This window comes from Myiozetetes cayanensis, unplaced genomic scaffold, assembly GCF_022539395.1.
Source record: "Myiozetetes cayanensis isolate MyiCay16 unplaced genomic scaffold, myiCay2020 scf5-8, whole genome shotgun sequence".
NCBI classification, from domain to species: Eukaryota; Metazoa; Chordata; class Aves; order Passeriformes; family Tyrannidae; genus Myiozetetes; species Myiozetetes cayanensis.
The window spans coordinates 45,042,001-45,063,999 of NW_026087742.1; the positions used below are offsets into that span (position 1 = coordinate 45,042,001).

General features: G+C 41.0%; 1 protein-coding gene across 3 annotated transcripts in view; it reads right to left on the minus strand.

The window, feature by feature from the left end:
* The window catches only part of SPATA13 (spermatogenesis associated 13), a 147,364-nt gene that overhangs the window by 53,429 nt on the left and 71,936 nt on the right, over window positions 1–21,999 (minus strand). The window contains exon 1 of one of the 3 annotated variants that reach the window (XM_050331565.1): window positions 18,515–18,702. The exons of the other annotated variants lie outside the window; for them this stretch is intronic. The gene's annotated coding sequence lies outside the window, so the exon portion shown is untranslated. Of the gene's footprint in view, window positions 1–18,514; window positions 18,703–21,999 lie in introns of those variants that run through there. 3 annotated transcript variants of the gene reach the window in all.

Below are 21,999 nucleotides of genomic sequence, written 5' to 3' on the forward strand. Positions count from 1 at the left end.
TGTGATGACAGGAGTAGTACCTTATAACCTATGAGTCTGCAAGGACCAATCCATCAATGCTTCTCTGGCACTTTGATGCTTACAGTGATGAGAGCTATATAAAGTGTACACATGGGGAAAATAATCCATTATCTACCCATGCAGAGGACAAAACCTAAATTCCAATTTTTTTAAAAGAGTTCAGATTCAAGTGCCTGTTTCAAGACTCGATTATTTTGATGATGGCCCATTAATCTTCTAAACTGGAATTTGCAGATTTGGCTAATAATTTATGTCTTGTAAGAGTGCAGGATAGCTCTGAACCTGAAAGATTACACGTAGCCTTACTACAAAAGTTAATTTATGTTGGTGACCTGTCTTTGCCTAAACATTGCAAACAGCAAAATGGACACTTTGGTTCCTGTCAGTGGCACTGTGCTTTTTAAAAAGACCTTGTTAAACTTCAGGTTGAGAAAACTGGTTAAGAAAAACCTCAAAAGCCATTCCTTCAACAGCCTCGTGTACATAATTAAACTACTAAGCTGGAGATGTGAGCCATGTTTCCAGTTCCAGTACTAAAGGGAGGCAGTTTGCACTAATTCTGTCCCAGGGTCTGTCTTTTATCTAAGCAATACCAAATACCTGAGTCAAATCTCTTCCTACCTCTTGCTTTTCATGTCATAATTCAGCAAACTTTGTTTCTATGCCAGGACAGGAATGGCGTGCTTTGCTGTCTGTTACCACATGCTGACCCTAGAGAAGCTGTCGCTCCTCATAGATCACCTACACCTGTTCACATCATCTCCTTCCATCTACTTGGTCCCTACGGATGAGGGTAGAAGTGATGGCTCCCACCGGTCTAAGAGCATGCTACCTACCACCTGAGGGGAGAGATGCTGGACATGCCTTCTGCTTATTCCTGTCAGGCTGTGAGTTGAAGCAGCTCCCCTGGTGCACCCGAGCTGTTGCTGGGCAGGAGATGGAAGTAAGCATCCAAGAGCAGGGAGGAAAGCACAGGAAGGAGAGTTGGAAACACTTTCCAGAAGCAACAAGACTCCTGAAATGGCTCCAGACTTGAAATTTTTCTCAGGAGCTGCCCAAGAGTGCTCTGAATTGGAAATGGCTGGTGGAACATGCAATTTCCCTCAGCAATTCCTGTGTGCTGTGTTTCTGACAGGGGGTGCCAGAATGTGTGGGTGTGAGGTGGGTGTGTGGGTGGTGGTGCTGTGTGGGTCCCTGTAGCAGATTCACAAAAGAAACACAAATAATCACCAAATTCTGTGGCAATGTCACAAACAGGAAATATTTTTCAGTATATTCTCTGGAAAAGTAGGAAAATACTTCCTCCATAAAATAGTTAATTTAATTTTTTTATGAAGCATTGTTGTGTCAGGTTCCAAGATTACAATCAATCATTAAGGTAACTAGAGATTTTAATCTGCTTTGCATTCAATCTATGATTCAGTTTCAATTACAGCCTCACCACAAAATAATACAAATATACTCTTGATGCAGAGATACTGGGATTGCTGTCTACCTCAAAACAACCATTTGTAACATAACTCAGAAAAGATGCCAGCCACCTAACTCATTTTTGATGCTGCAAAAATCTTGGCAGGCTAATGTATGCTTGAATAGTTAGTCAGTCTCATTGCTAGGATGAACACTGCATAAAGGCTAATGTCTAGTACTGTGCTGTAATCAGTTGGTTTAAAGCCTGTCTTCACCAGTCTCTGCAGCAGCAGGGAACAGGGCCTCCCTGTCCACTCCTGCAGCCAAGCCATATGCAGCATATGTTCAGCTGAGGCACTGCTGACACCCCCTGTCAGCATCTGGTAATTTTCCTAGCAGGGACATGACTTAGATGAAAGTTTTAACTCTGAATGTCCTGAAGAGCCACAGGCAAATAACATTCCAGAATAATTGTTTTAACCAAAGAGCGAGAGCTGCACCTTTACAACCAGTCAATTTCAGCAGACTGCAGTATCATCTCTATACTTGACCATATTAAGAGAAGAAGCTTCATTTATGAGAAATTCTGCTATCAATCTGCTCATAAACAGCTCTTGTTCAGTGTTCATCCTTTAGTCACAGATACTGCTGTCTAAGAAACTCTGAAATAACAGCTATCCTGCTCCATGCATAATATTTTATGCCTTGATTTTCCAATACTTAAGCAAAATACAAAAATCCACTTGGAAATTATTTAGATTATTTCATTGTTCTGAAGCCTAAGAAACCCTTCAACACTTCAGTTTCTACTAAATCTTTCAATATCCCAATGAAGCATATTCTCTTTTCTCATCAATCTTGCTTTTCTCATTGTTTAGGGCACCAAAGCTACACAACTGTTACTAATAGAAACCAACACGTAACTTTTAGCCAAATATCATTTTACTGGAACCTCTAAGATTTTGAAAGCTTATTAGTTCAGATTTAGTCCGGTATTAAATGAGAGAGACTGAAATCCAGGCTTTATAGCAAGTATTAAACAGCTTTGCTAACACATAGTAATGAAAAGCAATTAGCATACAACCAAGCCCAGGCTCATTTCCCCTAACTAGGAGCTGTTTACCCGGGGAGGATATTGAGTACTTGTGACTACTTTCTTCTACAGTATTCTTACATGGGATCATGTGGTGGTTTCATCCTGTGCTGAAAAGTTTTGGAAAATACTTCACTGGCATCAGCAGCCTACTTTTGTTCCCATAAACTTTTGCCTATTTCTCCACTTTGTCTTAATGGGTAAACAACTCTAAACTTTCAAGTGTTTTAACTTAGCTAATTGTGCTTAAAGTTACACAGAAACCTCTCTAATTTACCAAAGACTCCAAAAAGCTATGTTTTGTTTGGGTTTTTTTGCTTATTCCCCAGAAAAAACACGGCAGACAGCTTGATGGTCATTACTCCAGGAAAACTGGCAGTCAGCAAGTTGCTTAATCCACAGTTTACTTGTGTACTGATTTCATACCCCAAGTTCAGTTACCATACATTGCTAGAGTTGTGATCTTGCAAACATTTTACATAGGTAATTCTCCAATACTGCATGCTTAAAATCAAACTGATTTCAAGAGATGATCTACAATAAATGTGTGTGCAACCGATAGTTTAATTGTAAAGTAAGGGCAAAGGCAGTATGATTACTTACTTTCAGAAGATATGTTTATGAAACATCTAAGTGTATTTGAATTAAAGTGAGAGTCCTCCAACAGTCACTAGAACAGAACTGTGCCCTGGGCTTTTGCCATCCTGAAGTATAAGTCTGAAAGCAAAATTCAAGTTTAGTTTTTAGTTCTGAATCATCGATGTTTGCAGTAATACCATGACCAAAATCAAAGAGCATCTCTTTCCTGGCCTAGCAGAAAAGGCAGGGGCTGCAGTTTTGGAAGTAATTTTCCTTGTTTATAGAAGGAATTAAACCACATTACTTAAAGGTTTCAGGTCCTGTCTTTTTGCTTTCAAACAATGGAATATTATCATTCATCTGCATATAAAACAGTGAGAATAGCTTTTTAGAAACAGTATGTTACAACACTTTTTCTGTGCCAAATAAATCTAAATTTACAACAAGACCAGTGGTACTCTCTTCACCCAAAACAAGTTTCCAAGAAAGAGTAGTAGTTAATACTATAGTTTGCACAGACTACACCACATCTTGGTCTCATTAAAGATACATTTGGTCAGCAACAGATTAGTTTAGTACCCTTTGTTAAAGCCTGCCTTTCAAAATGCCTGACTGACAGTACAGGACAGCCCAGTGCTGTTGGTGACAACACATCAGCCCACACATCCACCAGTAGCTCAGCAATGTGGCTGGGTGGGCTTCTGCCCGAGGGGAGCGCAGGAAGCTGGGGTAATGCCAGAGAATTTTCCCCCCAGTGCCACTGCCAGTCAGATCCCCTTGAAGCCACAGTGCACAAAGTACCCCCTTGCACAGTGTGTGAGCTCAGGGATGAATAATGCTCAACTGGCTTTGCTAGATAAACTACACAGATTATCTGCAACTCTGGAAACCAGATATACATTAACAGAGTGGCAAACCACACTGCAGCCAACACACAAAACTTTCAATATTAGTCTCAGTCATGGGTTTGCACTTAACTAGAACAAGTAATAAAACCATAGTTATAAAATGCAATTAATTACCAGCATATATACCTAAATGGTTATGTCTTCCAGTAGCCACTAACTACAAGATCTGCTTTTCTGGATAATATTTAATCTAAATGTATGAAAATCCATTGCACAAAATATTGTCCGGTTACAATACAAACCTTTTTCCAGTAAACCTGTCTGGTTTTTGAAAGAGCCTGTTGTTGCCTGGATTCTGGGCTCAGTCCTACTGAGCACCCTGTAAGTCCTTAAACGCTGCTGGAGGAAAAAGGACTTGGCACGATCCAGAAGCAGTCAGTACCTTGCGGGATTGAGTCTTAAGTTAATATATAACAAACGGCTGCACAGTGGTCTGTGAAATCAACAAGTTAAACATACACTTAGAATAACTGTAACAGAGAAGAAAGAATATTTACAGGAGCATTTCCTTAAAATCTTTGTATTGAAGAGTCTTGTATGCAGCATTCCTATGTATTTACCATATGAAAACAAAGGTCTGGGAGTGTGCTGGTGAAAGTAAAATTAAGTAGTCAAGGCAGAAATAATCTGAAGTTGCTATCAGAGCCTTCTAGTTAAATATTGTGCAAACTGTGAGCTGGTTGTCATCAGCTAGAATCTACTTTGAGCAAGCTGCACCTGACAGTGTGGACAAAATGGATGACCCAGGGTGGCATACACTGAATACAATCTCACATCCTTGAAAGCAAAATTAATAAGGAACTTCAAAACTTTATTACCCAGCTCTACTTTTCGCAAGTGTCAGCAGCAGAACCAAATGCCAAAGTTATACCTGATCATTTACTGTAGCAGATGAAAGAGGCAGAAATCAAAGGTATAGTTATGTCTATGAGAGCTGCGAAGTGGCACAGGAAAGTAGCCGGGTGAACAGCAGGCACTGCGGGTGGGGAGTGGAGTTATCCCAGCAGCAGAACAATGTGGAAAACCAGACAGACACCTCCCAGAACGATGGGACATGTACCTCCCTGCTTTTGCTGCGTGGTGTACATGAGGGGTGTAACTACACTTTCCCAGAGTCCCACATTTATCTCGAGAGCCTGGCATCACATACAGAAATACAGAGTGCCCTTGCTTTGTGCTCTTCAGTCAGAAGGACCCGTACAGCTCCCTCCTATATATCCCTATACAGAATACAAAGTTTTATATAACCAATCTGCTAGAATGTGATTCAATCTTCCCTTTTCCTCCCTAGAAGAAATATCAACTTTTAATTGCATTTTTTTCTGAATTGTAATAGAAAGATGTGAAGACTAACTGCAATTGTGAATGCAAGAGAACACTAATTCAAAGAGAAATTAGTTTCTGTCTTACAGTTCTTTTAGTTATTCCATGAATAATCAAAATGATAATTTTTAATGGCAACATCACATTAATTTCTTAGAAGTGGAAATGCTAGTAGATTTCCTTAATAATAGATTTACATAACCAAGATAACTTTCAAAACCTAATTAATAATTTATGATCAAGTATGAGGCTTCATATTGTGTCACATGCAATAATTTGAAATTCAGACATTATTGAATTCCCTATAATTAGTTAAATTCTTTTTGGTGGAATACTCTGCTGAATCCAGTACCAAGGAAATTAACTGTATGAGAGTATAAAGACAGAAATAAAACTCCACAGTGTCTGACATATGCTCAAAGCCTTCAGTGCAAAGAAGGAAGCAAGTTCCTGACAGCCATGCTCTTCTCATGCTAGACTGTCCTTTTACAATTTTAAGCCTTCTGAGTCAGACACAAGGTCCGCTAAAGTTAAGGGGACTTTCCTCTGATTTTTTAAAGCTTTAAGTAAAGATTATCTAATAGGCTAATTCCAAGCAATTTTCTTGGTCTCAAATCACTCGCCAGGGTGCCTCATCTAGGCTGTTCTATATGAATGCTGATTTTCATCGTGGTCCTGGGAGGCAAGGAAATGCAAAAATACTACATATATTTTTGTGGTTTGAAGTTATAGGAGAAACTGAAATGCGAATAACACTACATGGCACAAATTGATCTCTCACAGATCTATTCAGTGAATAGCTGGCTGGGTTGAGGTTGGAAGACACCTCTGGAGATCATTCAGTCCAACCCCCTCACAGAAGGTTTGAAATTGGAAGACATCTGTGGAGGTCACCTAGTCTAATGCCTCTGCTCAAAGCAGAGTCAGCCAGAGCAGGTTGCTCAGAACCATGTCCCATCAAATTTTAAATAGTTTTTTGAAGTCTACAAGGTTGGAAAGATTGCCTCTTGCCTTTTTACTGGATACCAAAGAGAAGAATCTGGCTCTGTCCTCTTTATCCTCTTTACTGTTTAACTGCTATCAGGTATTTATACACATTAATAAGATCCCCTCAGCATCCTCTTCTCCAGGATGAACAGTCCCAGTCCTCTCAGCCTCTCATGACATGTCAGATGCTCTAGTTGGTGCATCAGGTACTACTCCCAGTCTGTATCCCCTGCAAGCTTGCTGAAGGTGCACTCTGTCCCATCATCCTGGCAAAAAATGGAGATGTTAAACAGATGGATTTCATGCCATTGATCACACGTCTTAGAACCCAGTGGTTCAGCCAGTTTTAAATCCGCCTGACTATCCACTTGTCTAGTCCATACTTTGTCAGTTTGCCTGGAAGCATGTTATCAGAAACAGTGTCAAATGTTTTGCTAAAACCCACTCTCTCTCCTTGTCCTTGGAGCAGCTCATTTTGTTGCAGTAGGCTATCAGATTGACCAGGCATGATTTCCCCTTGTAAATCCATGTCAACCACTCCCAATCACTTTTTTGTCCTTCATATGTTTGGAAATGCTTTCCAGGAAGATTTGACCCACCTCCTTCCTGAGGACTGAGTTGATGTTTGAGTTGTCAGGAGCATCTTGTTCATCCATGCAGTCCTCCTGCCATCCTTGCTTGATTTCCTTCTTGTTGGACCTGGAGCATTCAAGAGGCGATTCTTGAAAGTCAACCAACTATCTTCTCTCCAGGATGCCCACGGCTGTGATCCTGCTATTTGTCCTGTTTCCTCCCCAAAGGATCTTGTACTTCATCACTATTGGTCACTACAGCCAAAGCTGGTCCCAGCTTTCACGTCCTCAGCCACATATTTCTTGTTTGTTACCATGAGGAGGTTCGGCAGAGTGCTGTTCCTCATTGGCTCCTCAGTCTCCAGAGTTAGGAAGTTAGCCTCGATGCACTCCAGAAACCTCCTGAATTGCTTGTGCCCTGCTATGTTTTCACTCTGGCAGATATGGGAATGGTTTAAGTTCCCCACAACAACCAGGATTTCAATTCTGTGATGGCTTAGGCAACATTCCTGTGGCTGCAGATTTTCTGCCTTTGATTGCTCCTAGTTGGAGCAAAAAAACAGCTCCTATCTGTTACATTTTCAGAGGATCATTTCCTCTCTGGAAACTATTGTTATTCTTTACAACCACTGCCAGCAGTCTCAACCAAAGGAAAGAAGGCTTAAGAAGCCTTGAATATTAAACACACTGCTAGGAGTAATATTTTCACACTGGTGGTTTGAGTTTGGACATGTTAATAAAACAATGCATCTTTCCCATGCTGTATATGGTCCACAAATAAAAGAGGTGGCTTTCACAACCATTCATCCACTACTTTTCTTTAACTTGAAGTTCAATTGAAAAATATAGAAACATGGAATACACAGTTCAGTTACCAACAGTTCATACCAAATCTTCAACTATAGTAAGTACACAAAAAACCCAAAGAAACAAACTAAGGGGCGGGGCAGGGGGGGAGAAGGAAGACAAAAGTAGGTATGTCTACATGTTGCTGTATCAATTACATTAAGGCATCTCAATCTTAACAGCCCCACACAATACAAAGCAGGCCCTGAAAGAGGGGCAATCCTCCCTGCAAATATTTAGGTTAGCAACTGCAAAGTAATCCAGGCACAGCACTATTCATAAGACCAGTTCATCACCAGGTCATACAAGGCAATTAAGCCTGGACAGTAGATGCGGAGGAGAGCAGATTAGCAACCACCAAGATGTTTTAAGTTATCCTGGTTTATTTTTAACAATATTTTAAAGCCTTTGAGAAGATTAGTTCCTCAGCCCAAGAGCTGTGTACCTCACTGCTGCTAAGGTAAAAGTGATGTACTGACTGAGTTCCCAGCAGAGGGATATTCTTTGTAGGGCTTAGGAGTAACACTGCTTTGATTCTGCTATTGTCAATGCACAAGAAACACCACTGTCCTTCACCTTGAAAGTCTGATTTCTTTGCAACAAGATGAAAAAGTTCCTATAATTTTCTCTCTTCCTTGTTCTCTTTTTCATGCCATCATGCAGAAGAAACACAACAGATTACAGCCATAAAAGCAAAAGTTGCTAATGTGTATTATTTAATATTAAGAGCTTGTTTCATAAGGAAGACTGTTAAACCTTCAACAAGCACATTAGCTCTTCAATATTATCAATGGTAAGTAAGGGAGTTTCTAACACTGAAGTTAAAATACAGGTGATAAAGAAATATATCTATTTTGAAAGCAGATGAGATGTCAATATTTAAAATAAAAAATATGCACTGGAAATAAACAGTGAAAGATCTAGGGCAAAATTTATAGCCAGATTTCTGAATCTCATTCTCAAGAGAAAGTTGTTAGGAAGGACCTGCTGCATTAAATTGGATGAAAAGGCCATCTAAACAACTCTTTTCTCCAAGTGGCTTAAGGAGGAACAGGAAACAAAATGAATACAGAAAAATTTTCCCTCTATTTTACTTTCCTATCTTCTGGCAATCTACAGTTTAGAGTATTCCTAAATCAGAGGCTGCATGCAGAATACACTGTTTTCTAGTTCTGTTGGGACACTTTTCTACAAATTTTCCTGCTTGCTTTCTATTTTCATTAATTCTTTGGATTTCACTGAATTCCCACAACTCATTGGTAGCCCAAATGAAATATATTCCTTTTGGTTTGATTTTAATCTCCTGATCAGGTGATGCTGTGTCTGAAAACCTACTCTCACCACAGGGTGCTGAAACCTGGGTGCTTCTATCCTCCCAGACACTGGTGTTGAAAGAGGTAAAGTAACAAACAGGAAGGATGGGTTTCCAGGAGAAAATGAGAAAGGCGAACACAGTCGGCAAGACCACATATAGGGAGATATGCAAGTCAAGTTTCTGAACTATTGCCCAAATATTTAAATTATGGTCATACTTGCTTCTTGTACTATTAGGAGGGGATTCTTGGTTTTCAATAATCTCAATAACTATAAGATATAAATCACAAATAAATAATTCATTCCTTAAGAGCATGCAGTTCTTGATTTTTTCTTCTAGCTTCTCTTCATGCTACTCATATTTTATGCTGTCATTCAGGTTTTAAGTAATATATTTAACTCGCTCAACTTTTCTGCAAGCTGAAAAGTCAAAGCCTTACTAATGAATGCAACCAGTTCCCCAAAGTTCCTCCTTCCTCTCTCAGCAGCCAGTTCACCAGGAAGTATTACATTCCATATTAACCTTTTCTCTAGTGTGTTACACAAGAGGGTGACAGTGAGGTATTTAGCCAGCTTGGCTATTTTCTTCCTGGATAGCTAAGCTGTTCCATCAGCAACATAAAAATGTTTTAACAACACAGCAACAAACCTCCCAGTGAGCCAAGGAGCCACAGAGCCCTTGGTTCATTGTGGGAGGTTACATTTAATTACAAGGTCCTGATTAACACACTGGAACAAGGCAATAGCTTACTTCAAACAGCTCCAAAATCATTATACTTAAAAATGCTGACCTTTGTCATAAGCAAGGACAAGTGACAAAGACAAAAGGAAAACTGCTTTGGCTATGAGCGAATTGAAATTCTTCAACAGAACTTTGCAGAAACCCAGTAATCTATAAAAGCCAACTTTCAGACATCAATTTTGTAGTATCATAAACAGCCAAACTCTTCTCATTAGTAACCCAGTTCCCAAACTGATGGTATCAACTTGCTTTTAAATGAGGTTTCTCTACAGGATTTGCCTTCTAAACTTTTGCACTGATTTTATTTTTCTAGTTGGTGCAACCTAACATATACTCCTCCTTCTCATTATTATTATTATTGTTATTTTAATCTGGTTTATTTAGTCTATTAATTGGTAAAGCATATTATTCATGCAGTTTGCCCAGAGACAGCATTATCTGCTTCTTATAAAAAGTATTCTGGTTGTAATTCAGTCTCTGCAACAGTATTAAGGCAGGGACAGATCCTTTTTTCATTTAAAGCTCTTCGCTTCTGTCCTTCCATATGGAAGCGGAACATGAAATTACCATAATTAAGAACTAGTTGAAAATACAAGAGGATAAAGAAGTACACTTCTCATCACAGAAATGCTAAGTGTGGTAAAAATTAATCTAGGACCTTTGGTAGAAAAGTTTCCTTCGTTGGAAAGAAACATTAGAAAGAAGGAAACAACTGGCAAAACACGGGCTAAGCTCAGCAGCTGCTGCAGTGCCGCCTCAAGAGGGTACCTGAATGAGTCGCTGAACATCTGAACTTTGGACATTACAACAGACTTACTTTCTACTGCCACACCTGCATGAAAGCCTTCTTTATTTTCTCATCCTAGGAAACGGAAGCCATGTGAAAGAGAACAACTTCAGAATACGTAAGCAGTGCTGGCAAGTTTGATCTAGAGGTATAAAATACAAATAAAACAGAAATCACTGGGATGATTAATTTATGAAAAATCTCTATTTCTTAATTTAATTTAATAAGGAAAGCAAATGGCAAAAGCTGACCAAGATAAAGAATAAATTACTTATTAAAGCTAACAGGGTGCAGCTGATGCCTAATAGATAAGTCCAAGTCACTTTTAGCTACAGTTCAATGGGTGAAACCAACCAACAGGATGGTTTGGGTGAATGAAAGAAATGAGTTGGCTTTAAATAAGACAGCTGTTTTTTGCATACCAAATTAACTTTTACTTGATGCTACCTGTGCACACAGCAGTGGGAAAGTTGGCCTCCCAAAAACAATGGTGATGGCTGGGAGCATGTGTAAGGTAAGCCCTGTGTAGAGGCAAAGCCAGGTTACAGTGTAGTTAAACTGCCCTTGAATTTGTTTAACATAATCCAGTATGTTTTCAGGGAGGATAAAACATCCACATATCAGAAAATAAAAATATGAAAAAAAATACAGAAATGCCAAATATGACATTATGACTGTCTAACAAATATTCTGGATGTGATCAAAGGGCCTTGCCTTGAAGCCAAGCAGCAATGGTGTCACAGACTGAACTGCAACTGCAGGTCAGGCACATTCCAACTGAGTCACATACAGAGGACAGATGTAACAGAGAGACACATACCTGAGACATAAGTGATACTACTCTCCAAGTGTCAATCTCTCACCTCTCCCTTCCATCAGCCAACACACAGCTTGAAGAAAGCTGTGTGTATCAGCAGGGATTGAATTTTCTCCTGGACGCAGGATAAAAGAGCCACTCTAATACTGTAGATATCGACCTTTCTCTGCAGTTCTTGTGAGTTGAGTACCCCTCAGCTCTCCTGCTGAACCTCAGGCTCAACCAAACTGTTAGACCAAATGACTAATCAAACCGAGCTGTTCAGTACAGTTGTGTCTCCATTTATGGTCAACCTACCTAAAACTCAAAATATTCTGATAAAGCATGCAGAAAATTTATTCTAAGTCAAAATCAAAGGTTCCTATGGAGCATGTGGTGCGAGCAATACTAAGAAAATTTACTGTTTCAAAGATTAAGTATCCCGAACAGAGATCTTAGACAAAGATGAATTTTGAAAAAAATTTTGGTGCTTTTCATTAGCAAGAGGCATGGCATTCTTCTTCCCTTCCAGTTTCCCTCCAGGAAGACAAAGAAGGGAAAGAGACATAGGAATGTTAAATGATGTAATATCTCAGACATATAATTCTTTCTAATGATGTAGGTGCCTTCCTTGTTAACTTGGCATCATGTGCCAACAGTATAAGTGCATACAGATTTAGGAGGATGTTTGTTTAACAGACTGACTGTTGAAATTTGCAGTGTGCTTGAAGATGGATTAAAATTGTGTGATAAGTAACTCTTTTTATCACATTAATGTGTATTATTATCTGTTATCTTGGCTTCATGTAATGACACTTCAGGGAGCAAATGTAAGCCAAGTTTTTTGTTCCTATTGAATACTGCTGTATTTCACTGGTATGAGTTGGGGGTTTAGTCCTGTAAAGTGTTTTTCCTTCTCTTTAAAATTATCCAGCTAGTACAAGTGAAACAACTTCTCCAGGACACATACCTACATACTATGTTAATACTTTGAGAACAACTGCAAAATCAAATTCTCAAAAGATGAACTAATACAAACTACTGTCTCTCCCTCAGAACAGAGAATTAACCAAAATTAGACATTTCATGTGCATTATCAAGGATAACTAATGAGGTTTCCAGTAGAGACTGATAACCATGTGACTGAAGAACAGAAAATGTGATGCTTATATTTAAAGAGAGGAGATTTGCCTGGGAGATTAAATGACTCTTTAGTCTGACTCTGAAAGAAGATTTTACAGTCAAATCTGAAGGCAGAAGTGGCTGAGAGATAGGGTGCTTTGTTCCAAGTGAAGAGGAATCGTATACCATAAAGAAGTAGATGACAGGAGACAGGAGCGGTAGTTGTGCACAGTGAAGAGAGGAAAGTTAGGCAATTTTAGGGATCAATCGGGGATCCAGGTGGAGAAAAAAAGTGATGTGAAGATCATTATAAGTGTAGTACCACTGAGGCTCAAAGACATCACTCACTGTGCCTGTAATAAAGCAGTGCTTTGCCTCTGCAGGGACACTGGGCTGTCATCCCCTGAGCAACCATAACCGCTTCTCCCTGTCTTGTAGTTTGAAAGGTCTGTTCTGTAGGGAGCTACAGACTAGGAATCAGTGTCAGAAAAAACAGTTATTGTAGGGTAACATGTTTTTATAGAGAAATAAACCTTGCAGAGATAATGAAGTCTGAGTCACAGACAGTTTACCTCCCTGCTTCTTCCTGATACAGCCCATTCCCTACTGGGGGGAACTCAGCAGTTTTCACTGCTTTTCTCCCTGGGCTTTTTATCTTGGTGGTATGTAGTCATTCATCACCACCAGATACCTCTGCTCTAGAGAAAGACTTGTTGTTTTTCTCTGCCCTATAGCTTCTCAGCTTGGCATTTTCATATGAGATTAGATCCCCAAAACTAAATGATTTCTTCCTGATCCTTTTTCTTTTTTTTAACTTTTTTTTTCTTTTCTTTTTTGGTAGAAGAGAGGACAGGAGCAAAAAATTGCTGGGTTCTTTCCTCATGGATTCTCTTTCAGTTGGTTAGTATGGCTCAGCTGATGGCCCAAACAATCAATTTGGCCTGCCTTTTCCCCCAAAGTTGATAGATAAAGGATATACATACACCTGAAAAGCTAAAAAAAGCTTCTGTTCTTCTAGCCCCACCTTGCCCAGCACAGAGCCACTCAACTGGGCACTCTTAATGCCACACCTCTCCTCATGCACATAGGGTTTAACATGTAGGAACTATTTAAACTCTACCAGGAAGCTCAAAGGGAAGACTTACAACTTCTGACTGGTATGACTGAATACCCTTCATCTTCTCATCACCTACCTACTACATCTGCCTGGTGTTTTGTCATTAAAATCATGTGTGTCTTTGTACTTGTGTGTATGCAGTTATCCATCATAGCATTCTCAGATTAATACAGCATAAGACCTAAACATGCATGACAGGAGCCAGAGTCACTCCTTGACTCCATGCTTGTCTCAGTATTTTGCAATTCTACAATACATTAGCAAGAACCATCTTTCAATTTTCTGCAGGAAAAGAAAAATTTCTTTTCTTTTAATAAGTGGTGCCAACCACTAAAGCACTACACAGAGTGATAAACCTGTCACAACTACTAATAAAATATCTGAATCAGCAGATTCAAACTTGTGAGATTTTTCTTTTTGCTTCACTTTACTGATTGGCCAGTTGCGCCAGATATTTTGCTTAAATCTAAATCAGACCAAGATGACTTAAGATAACATTTCAATGGTTCAGCTTGTGCAATTTGGGCTACTAGTTTTACACAGTGGAGGTTTACACTGTCTTGGCTAACCTTTGAATATACTGCCTTATAAAACTGGAGGTTTCTCTATGGGCAAACTATATGTCTGCTGCCCCAACAGTGCAAAGTACACACTGATTTCCTGGAAGATGGGGTTGCTTTTGACAGTTGCAGGAAGGGTCTTGAGCCTGCCCCTACTAAATCAATTCATTACACAACTGCCATTCAAAAGCTGTCCACGCTTCATGGAGCATATGAAGATTACTGCTGCTCTATACTGCCACAGGAGCTACCCACAGCTGTAATTCTCATCTAGTTGGGAAGCTTGTTAAAATCCTCTAATTAAAACCCTCTATGGCCTTATTCAAGTCCTTCTTGCAGCCCTTGACCTTTTCCCCTCGGCTGGGACATATACAGGTGTGGCAGTCTGCTGTATCGCAGCAGGCAGGAAGAGCATTACAGTGTCCAGCTCCTAGGGACTTCATTTTCCCATAAATAGTTATGTCTTTGACGCTTACTATTGTGTTGAATAGACTACAATGGCACTATTTTGTGAAACATAAAATTTCTGGATCTCCTGTCTGCTGATCTGCAATTACATAGTTATTATTTTCTTTAAAAAACACCAGTAGAAATTCCAATATTTGGAATCAATAATTGGGCAGCAAATAGCTAAAGATACTACATCCTCATTTGCTCACAATAACAATTTTTCAAGCCTCACAAACCAGAAATATTTCTGATATAGTCACATTAAATTATTCTAAATCATAAATAATTTCCCCTCACTCCCCCCCTTAAAGTATTCTATGTTAAAAACATTCATGCAGCTCATTAAGAGGCACCAACTTTTTATCCAAGTAACCACCTGAGTTTATCACAGATGCTTCATAAACTCTTGGAAATGAGTTCTGCTTATGTCCTTCTAGGTCTCTGAAACAGAATATGCAGAAAGAACAGCATCAAGGACTGACAAACCACACTGTTCCTTGTGTTTTGGAATCTAAGGGGCAGCTATATTTAGATGACAAAAACTGCAAAAGGAACACAGACTGAAAGAGATACAGCAAATAGATTATGTTCTTTTCAAACCTCATAGGACAACATGTTAGCATACTTAGAGAGGAGAAACAAAAGCATGTAATTAGATAAGGGATTCTCCATGTAGATTTGTGGCCCCTCTGAGAACAGATGACATATTGTAGTGCCACTATCAGTAATGACATTGCAAACTGGAAGAAAGGTGACAAGTACCAATTAGTCACTCATAGCTTTGGCATATTTGATTGTTCTTCACTCATCTGCTATCTGCTTGCTGATTGTACTAATCCACCAAAAGGAAAAAGACTTTGGAAAGGATTTATAATGCCTACAAGGAAATCTTCATTTCCAGCTCTCCCTGAGAATTGCATCTAATTGGTGTACCATGTCTTCAGGAATTATGGCCATCAAGTTGCTTCACCTAAAAAGCATGAAAGAGGTGAGGAAGAAAAAACTAATGCAGTTTTAAATTTCCTTATTAAGCCTTACCTGCTCAAATAACACATTATTCCATCCAGAAATGTAGTCTGATTAGAAAAGGAGGAATTAGACCATTTACCAAAAATTTCTAGATGACAGGTGACTGAGCCCATCAGAGGCTGCAATGAGCCAATAACGCCCTCAGGCATGCTGCTGCCATGCATGTGAACATCCCGCACATGGGATGTGATGCATTATGGATACAGAGCATGTCCAAAGTTTTAGGGAGCATAGTCCATCATGTCCATGAGACAAAATCCCTGTTCATGGGCAAAATTATATGGCTTTCCAGGATTCCTGTGTCTCCAACCAGGAAATTAGATCAGAGTGTCACAAGTATCCACACCACTCAGTGCAGCTGTGGGGTTTTGTCTTCCACAGTATTCTCCTGGAGAAAATGGCTGTTCATGGTGTGAACAGGTGCACTGTTTGCTGGTGAAAACTAGGTGGCTAGAGGCCAGAGTGTGGTGGTGAATGGAGTTACAACCAGCTGGTCACTAGTGGTGATTCTGAGGGCTCAGTATTGGGATCTGCAGAAGGAAATGACAGAAGGGACTGATGGCCCTGGCACATAGCACAGAACATGTGCTGCATCCAGGGGAGATGTAGGGTCTCAACCACTCCCTCTGATCCCCTTGCAAATCCCTACTTGAGTGAAGAGGTGTAACTTAATGCCATAGTTTTACTGACAATTTTTCATGTGTATACAAACCCCTGAACAACACAAATTATTCTAATTTTAGGATTTAGCTTTATAACTGTCTAGAAAACTGAATTTGTCTATCAGTCACACCTCAAGACCTAAGCTCATGGGCACAGAAATGTCAGAAAGCTTCAAGAAGAAATGTGAAAGGGAAGGGAAGAAAAGCAACCCTTCTTATGTTAAGCTCTGTACAGACAGTGGAACCTCTGGGCACTTCTACAGCCACTTGTGTGGAGTAAATGCACTCAGAGCTCTGCATGAATCCTGCACACTCTGCCAGCAACAAAGCTAGAACCCCAGGCAGCAATTTCTCCTTCACAGGACATCACTGTGGAGCCTGAGGCATTCCTTAGGAAACTTGTCATGACAGGGTGCTCTCAGGTAAAGCCTGAAAGAAACAAGGGTCCCCGAAGTGGTGACAGAGCCAGGAGAAGGTGGTACAGGCTGTCCAGTGAGAGCACACATGAAAGCAGCAGCAGAATCCAGCTGGGACAGAGGGAGAGGACCGGGCTGGATGAGATGTGAGAGCACGTGATGAGGAAGGAGCACCACACCAGAAGTTGAGGAGAGCAAGCGATGGGAGACATCTGCGAAGAGGGCAGAGGGGCTTCTAGGTGGTTAGGTAGAGGCAAGAGAGAGCCAGCAAGGAGAAGCTGGGCCTTCCCAAACGATGCCTCTCTCTGTGGCAGCGAGGGAAAACCTAGGGAAATATGCAAAGGAGCAAAGAGCTACAGTAATGTCGAAAAGGCATGTAGAAAAAAGAAAATTTCACTGAGTTTTCCATTCTTTTTATTTTTTAAGAGTGAATAAAACTGAAGTAGCTCTAGACACTTTCAGCTCACAGGACCAGCCAGCATACATATACACAGCTCACCTGAGGTCTGTGGCCTTGGCAGCATTTGGGAGTGTTTTATTTTCACTGACATAAACCATCTGTGAACAATTTCTCCAATGCATTAAGTGTCAACAAGCTCTCCTTTTCCATAGGTAAGTATTTCTTCCTGCCACTGTGATTTCCTCTCCTAAACCAAATATTTGTATGTACAGAACCACTGAAAGAAAACAAGTCTGAAGCTTCCCACTAATTACTGCATTTCCCAGGAGTTCTCCTGCAGTGTCTGGAGCCAGGGTCCCCTGCCACACGTTTTATTTTGAAGAGTCTTTCCATTTTACGACTTTTGAAGCAACTGGTTGTGTTTATTTATCTTTCCACACAGCTGTTCTTTTCCTACAGAATCACTAAGATGGATTTTCTGTGGTTTGGTACATGAGCCCCCATGCATTTCTGTTACACGGAGTCGAGGAGGCAGAAGCTTTTTAAGACTCAGAGTTTGTGGGTGTAAAGGAAGCAGAAAATGCTACACAGTGGCTTCACTTTCACAGTAAAAAAATGTGCTTGCTTGTTGAATTCCAAAATCCTGTGAGCAAACTAGCCCAAATGAGACTAGATGTGATACATAAGGATGAGGCAGGGGAATTGCCAGAGATCTATGCTGGAAAAGGAAGGACGAGATGGGGGCAGCTGCACAGGAGAAGGACGGTGGAACATCTGCACAGAACAACTCCAGCTACACACAGGCAGCTTCCTGCACATCTCCTCACGTCCCAGACAGCACTGAATCCCTCTCAGCAACTTCTACCACTCCTCACCCATCCTAACTAATTTCTAATACTATCAGATTAGGCATGAACAGGAATGACCTCACGTACACACAAGACCTATCGCATGCAGTAACAAAAAACACAAGCACTCATGACTCCCAAATAACCTCAAACTGTGGATAGCATCACTTGACTGTGGATTACGTTTCAGGCTTTTCCACGGGCCACAGTCCCATGGGACCCCAGAGCCGCACATCCCTGAGGCTGCGGCCGAGGCTCGGCTCCAGGTGGTGCGCCTGGCAGCCCGCAGAGCCCTCTCCCCAACCTGGGGGCCTCCGGAGCCACCTCTGGGACACGGCAGCTCGGAGGGGTGCGCCTGGCAGCCCGCGGAGCCCCTGCTGCCTCCTGGCTGCCTCCGGAGCCACCTTTGGGACGCGGCAGCGGCGGTCACGCTCGGAGGACCGGGATGCTGGTGGGCGCTCATCAGTTGGGAATGGAAGGGGGAAAGGGCACGAAAGGAAAGGAAACTCGTGAGAGAAAACAGATGCCTTACCTCTCTTCCGACTCCTCAGAAAGCGCAGCAGACGCTTGCACGTACAAATCTTTCCCAAACAAAACAGATAAGGATCTCCGCTCAGCACAAAGAAAAGCAGAGATGCTCTCGTTCTCCCCTGAACCGTCCCTCCGAGCAGCCGGGTTGCCCTCTGTAAAGAGTCCCAGCTCTCCCCGGCTGCTCCAAGCGCTCGGGGGTCCCTGAAGGCGCCGCCGCCCCCGGAGCCGTTCCCCTGCCTGCTCCGCTCGGGGGGAGGAACAGCTGGAAGAGTGTCAGCACAACACGCTCCATAAATTCTCCCTCAGCCTTCTGCAGACGTAAGTCCTTGAGAAAAATGCCTAAATCCCGTCGTTTGTTGACATAGTAACCACATTTTAGTTTTTGCCCCCCCTCAGAAGCCCTCTGCATAAAACAATTCATTATGTGAAAGGTTTATCCAGCCTGCAGCGGGCTGGTTTGTGTGGTTTTATTTGTCCAAGGAAGAAATAGAGAGACTGAATACACTAGAGACTTCCCACCCAGACCTGTTATTTCATTACATTAGATAATATTAAGGACTTCCACAAGTCCTTAATAGGAAGGAAATGTATTGCCAAGTAAAAGGAAAAAATCATTATTCAGAGAAACAGACCAGCTCTAATACGTAAGTGAAGTAACAGTTTAGAAACTTCTGAGGAGGTCACAGAATGTTTTGTATTTTTCTTTTGGCTTATTCACGTATATTTATCAAATTCTTCCAAAGACGCTTAAAACATTTTAAAAGTTCCCAATAAAATTTGTAAAGCCACAGCAGATACTGTGAGAAAGAGCATAGGGTCAGAAACAAGTAAAGCCTGTGGAAGACTTTGCTTCCCCAATCCTATGGAGATGAGCCCTATGGAGATGAGCTCTTTAGTCTCCGGGTGGTGGAGAGAAGAAAGATAAAAGAGGATTGTGCTTCAGGGATCACGTGGAGTTTAATGGGTTTTAATGCATCCCCTCATCCAAACTGCTGCTACCCTACACAAACCAGCATTCAGATTTCTAGTCCTTTTACTGGTAATTTAGGCTATGGGAGCAGCCTGGCAGACATGCGCAAACCATGCTGCCCTGCAGGGCTTTTTTGACCCCAGTTGCAAAAGGGTGGGGGTGGGGGGTAAAGTAACAAAACCCAAACCTTGGTAGTCGGAGTTGAAAAGAGCTTTACAAGCAAGGCTTCAGAGTTTTAACTCAATGTTACCCTAATAAAAACTGCCTGATTAACAAATATCTTTAAAGGCCTAATGGTGTATTATTTACTAGAGAAAACTTTTCTTTGATCAGAGTTAAATGTGTGTTTAAGTTTGGAAGCAGCAGAGAAGCATAAAGTATGAGAGATCTAGCATTTTGGAAGTTATCTTTTCCTCCAAACTTGAAATTCATTACACGTGACCATAACTTTCCCATCAACATCCAGGCACCCTCATCTTCTTCATACCATACCTGCCCCATTCCTCCTCCCCTCTCCCCCCAGCCCCCCACCCCATCCCATCCCCGCCCCTCCACAAAATAATAAAACCAAAACCAGAAAGTCAGATTAATTCTTCACCCACATCTTTTTCCTGGGTTGTGGCTGAGAATCATTTCCTGAGCTGTCATTTAAATGAGAAAAGAGAAGGGAGAAAGAAAGGAAAAGGCCTAAATGTGCATTTGCAGCTTTAGAAGTCTTACCCTTTGAGGAAGTTTCATTACACTTTTCAAAGATTCTGAAATATAGTTGCAGCATCAGTATGTATTTCTCAAACTATATCAGCTAATATCCTGAACTGATACCAAATATACTGGTGCTATTTTAAATGTTTGATATTATGAAGTTTGTAAAACTCTGGCACAAAACCATGCTGCTGTGTATTTCACTGCACATATGAAGACAAAGGTTTGGTTAAATTTTTTAATTAAAAATAAAAATATTTTAAAGCTCCAAGAGGGTGGACCACTAGCCTCCTGCTCTGGCTCCACAAATAATTCAGTGAAATTCGTGGAACAACTGCAAGTGTTTGTAGCTCTGATGGCACCAAAGAGGTATGACGGAGCTGCGCTTTTGGCCAGGTCTTCTTTCAGCGTGCTGTTGAACTCAGTTTGACACTGCATCTGAATAGCTGGTGAGCGTGAGCTGCAAGGCTCAAGGTGAGTGTAACCCTCATCTTTTCCTTGCATCCCCCCTGCCACAGCCTGTTTGCCTTGCACTGCATTCGTGCTGGGGCCACTGGGGCAGCCGTTTCTGTGAGCTGATTCACTTGAAAACCAACACAGCCAAAAGCCATCGTTTTGCATTTCGTCAGCTTGCTAAGCTGACCTGGTTACAGTTGTGCAATTTCTGGATGCAGTGTAGGCAGATGGGTGGGCAGTGTGGCGGGACTGCAGAACAGCAGCTTCCAGGTACACTAGGTTATACGTAATATTAAATTCCCGTCTAAGCTTGTTTGTGCCTATGTTCTCTCAGTCAAATGAGACAATGGTCTTTCCTCATCCTACAGATTGTAAACCACTGGGTATAGAAAATCAGAGTCTTCACAAACTCAAAAACTCAACTGTGAATAATGTATCATCATCTAACAAAAGATTATAAAATATACAAGAAGTAAATCAGATTTATTTCTGGACACTGTGCATACTGAACAGATACTCTGATGTTAGCAATATTATAAGCACTGAAGTCACTCTTCTCTTTGTAAATTGAGCCCAGATCCATGAAATAAACTAATAATTGGGAGTGGGGATGGGATGTGAAGTCTTTTATGTTCTGTATTATCTTTCACTATCTTTTGTGCCAAGTCTGTTTTTCTGAATGTGTTTTTGACCAAATGTGATGATAACCCACTTGGACTGTTTACTTAGAAATTATATCATAATTAGACTGTCTTCCCACACATAGATAACTAAGAATTGTAGCAATTTGACAACACCATCCATAGGATTTCATGAGATAACAGAAAGTTGCACAAGCATACTTATTAGGCCTGCTATTGAGGATGAACCCCTGTACTGATGCGATAGCAGAAAGTCCTGTGGCCTTTTGAAACGGTGTTTTAGGCAGCAAAAGAGTGAAGGAACACAAGAAATGGGCTCTGGCCCAGAGCTGCTAGCAAGAAGCATTAGCAGCTGCTTAGTGCTATGTTTGCAAATGCTCTGGTTCCTGTAGAAACACCTAATCCTTCCTGAATTCTGGCCAGCCTTTATGGTTAAGTGCAGACAGTAAAAGGCTGTTCTGGATTACCTGCTTCTTATCTGTATGATCCGTTTTGTGTGACAATGGATCTTCGGCTAGAATTTTAAAGCTTAATTATTCTGGCCACTTATTCAGCATCTATTTACATTGCAATGTGCTCCAAAGACCTTATCTGGTGGGGAACGGAAGGTGGGGTGGGAAGTTTGGGTACTACCTTAGCCATAGGGAAAAAATAAGGCAGGGAAAGCACAGGAACCACAAAGCTCTTAATGCAAATCATAAACTTACTATGGGCATC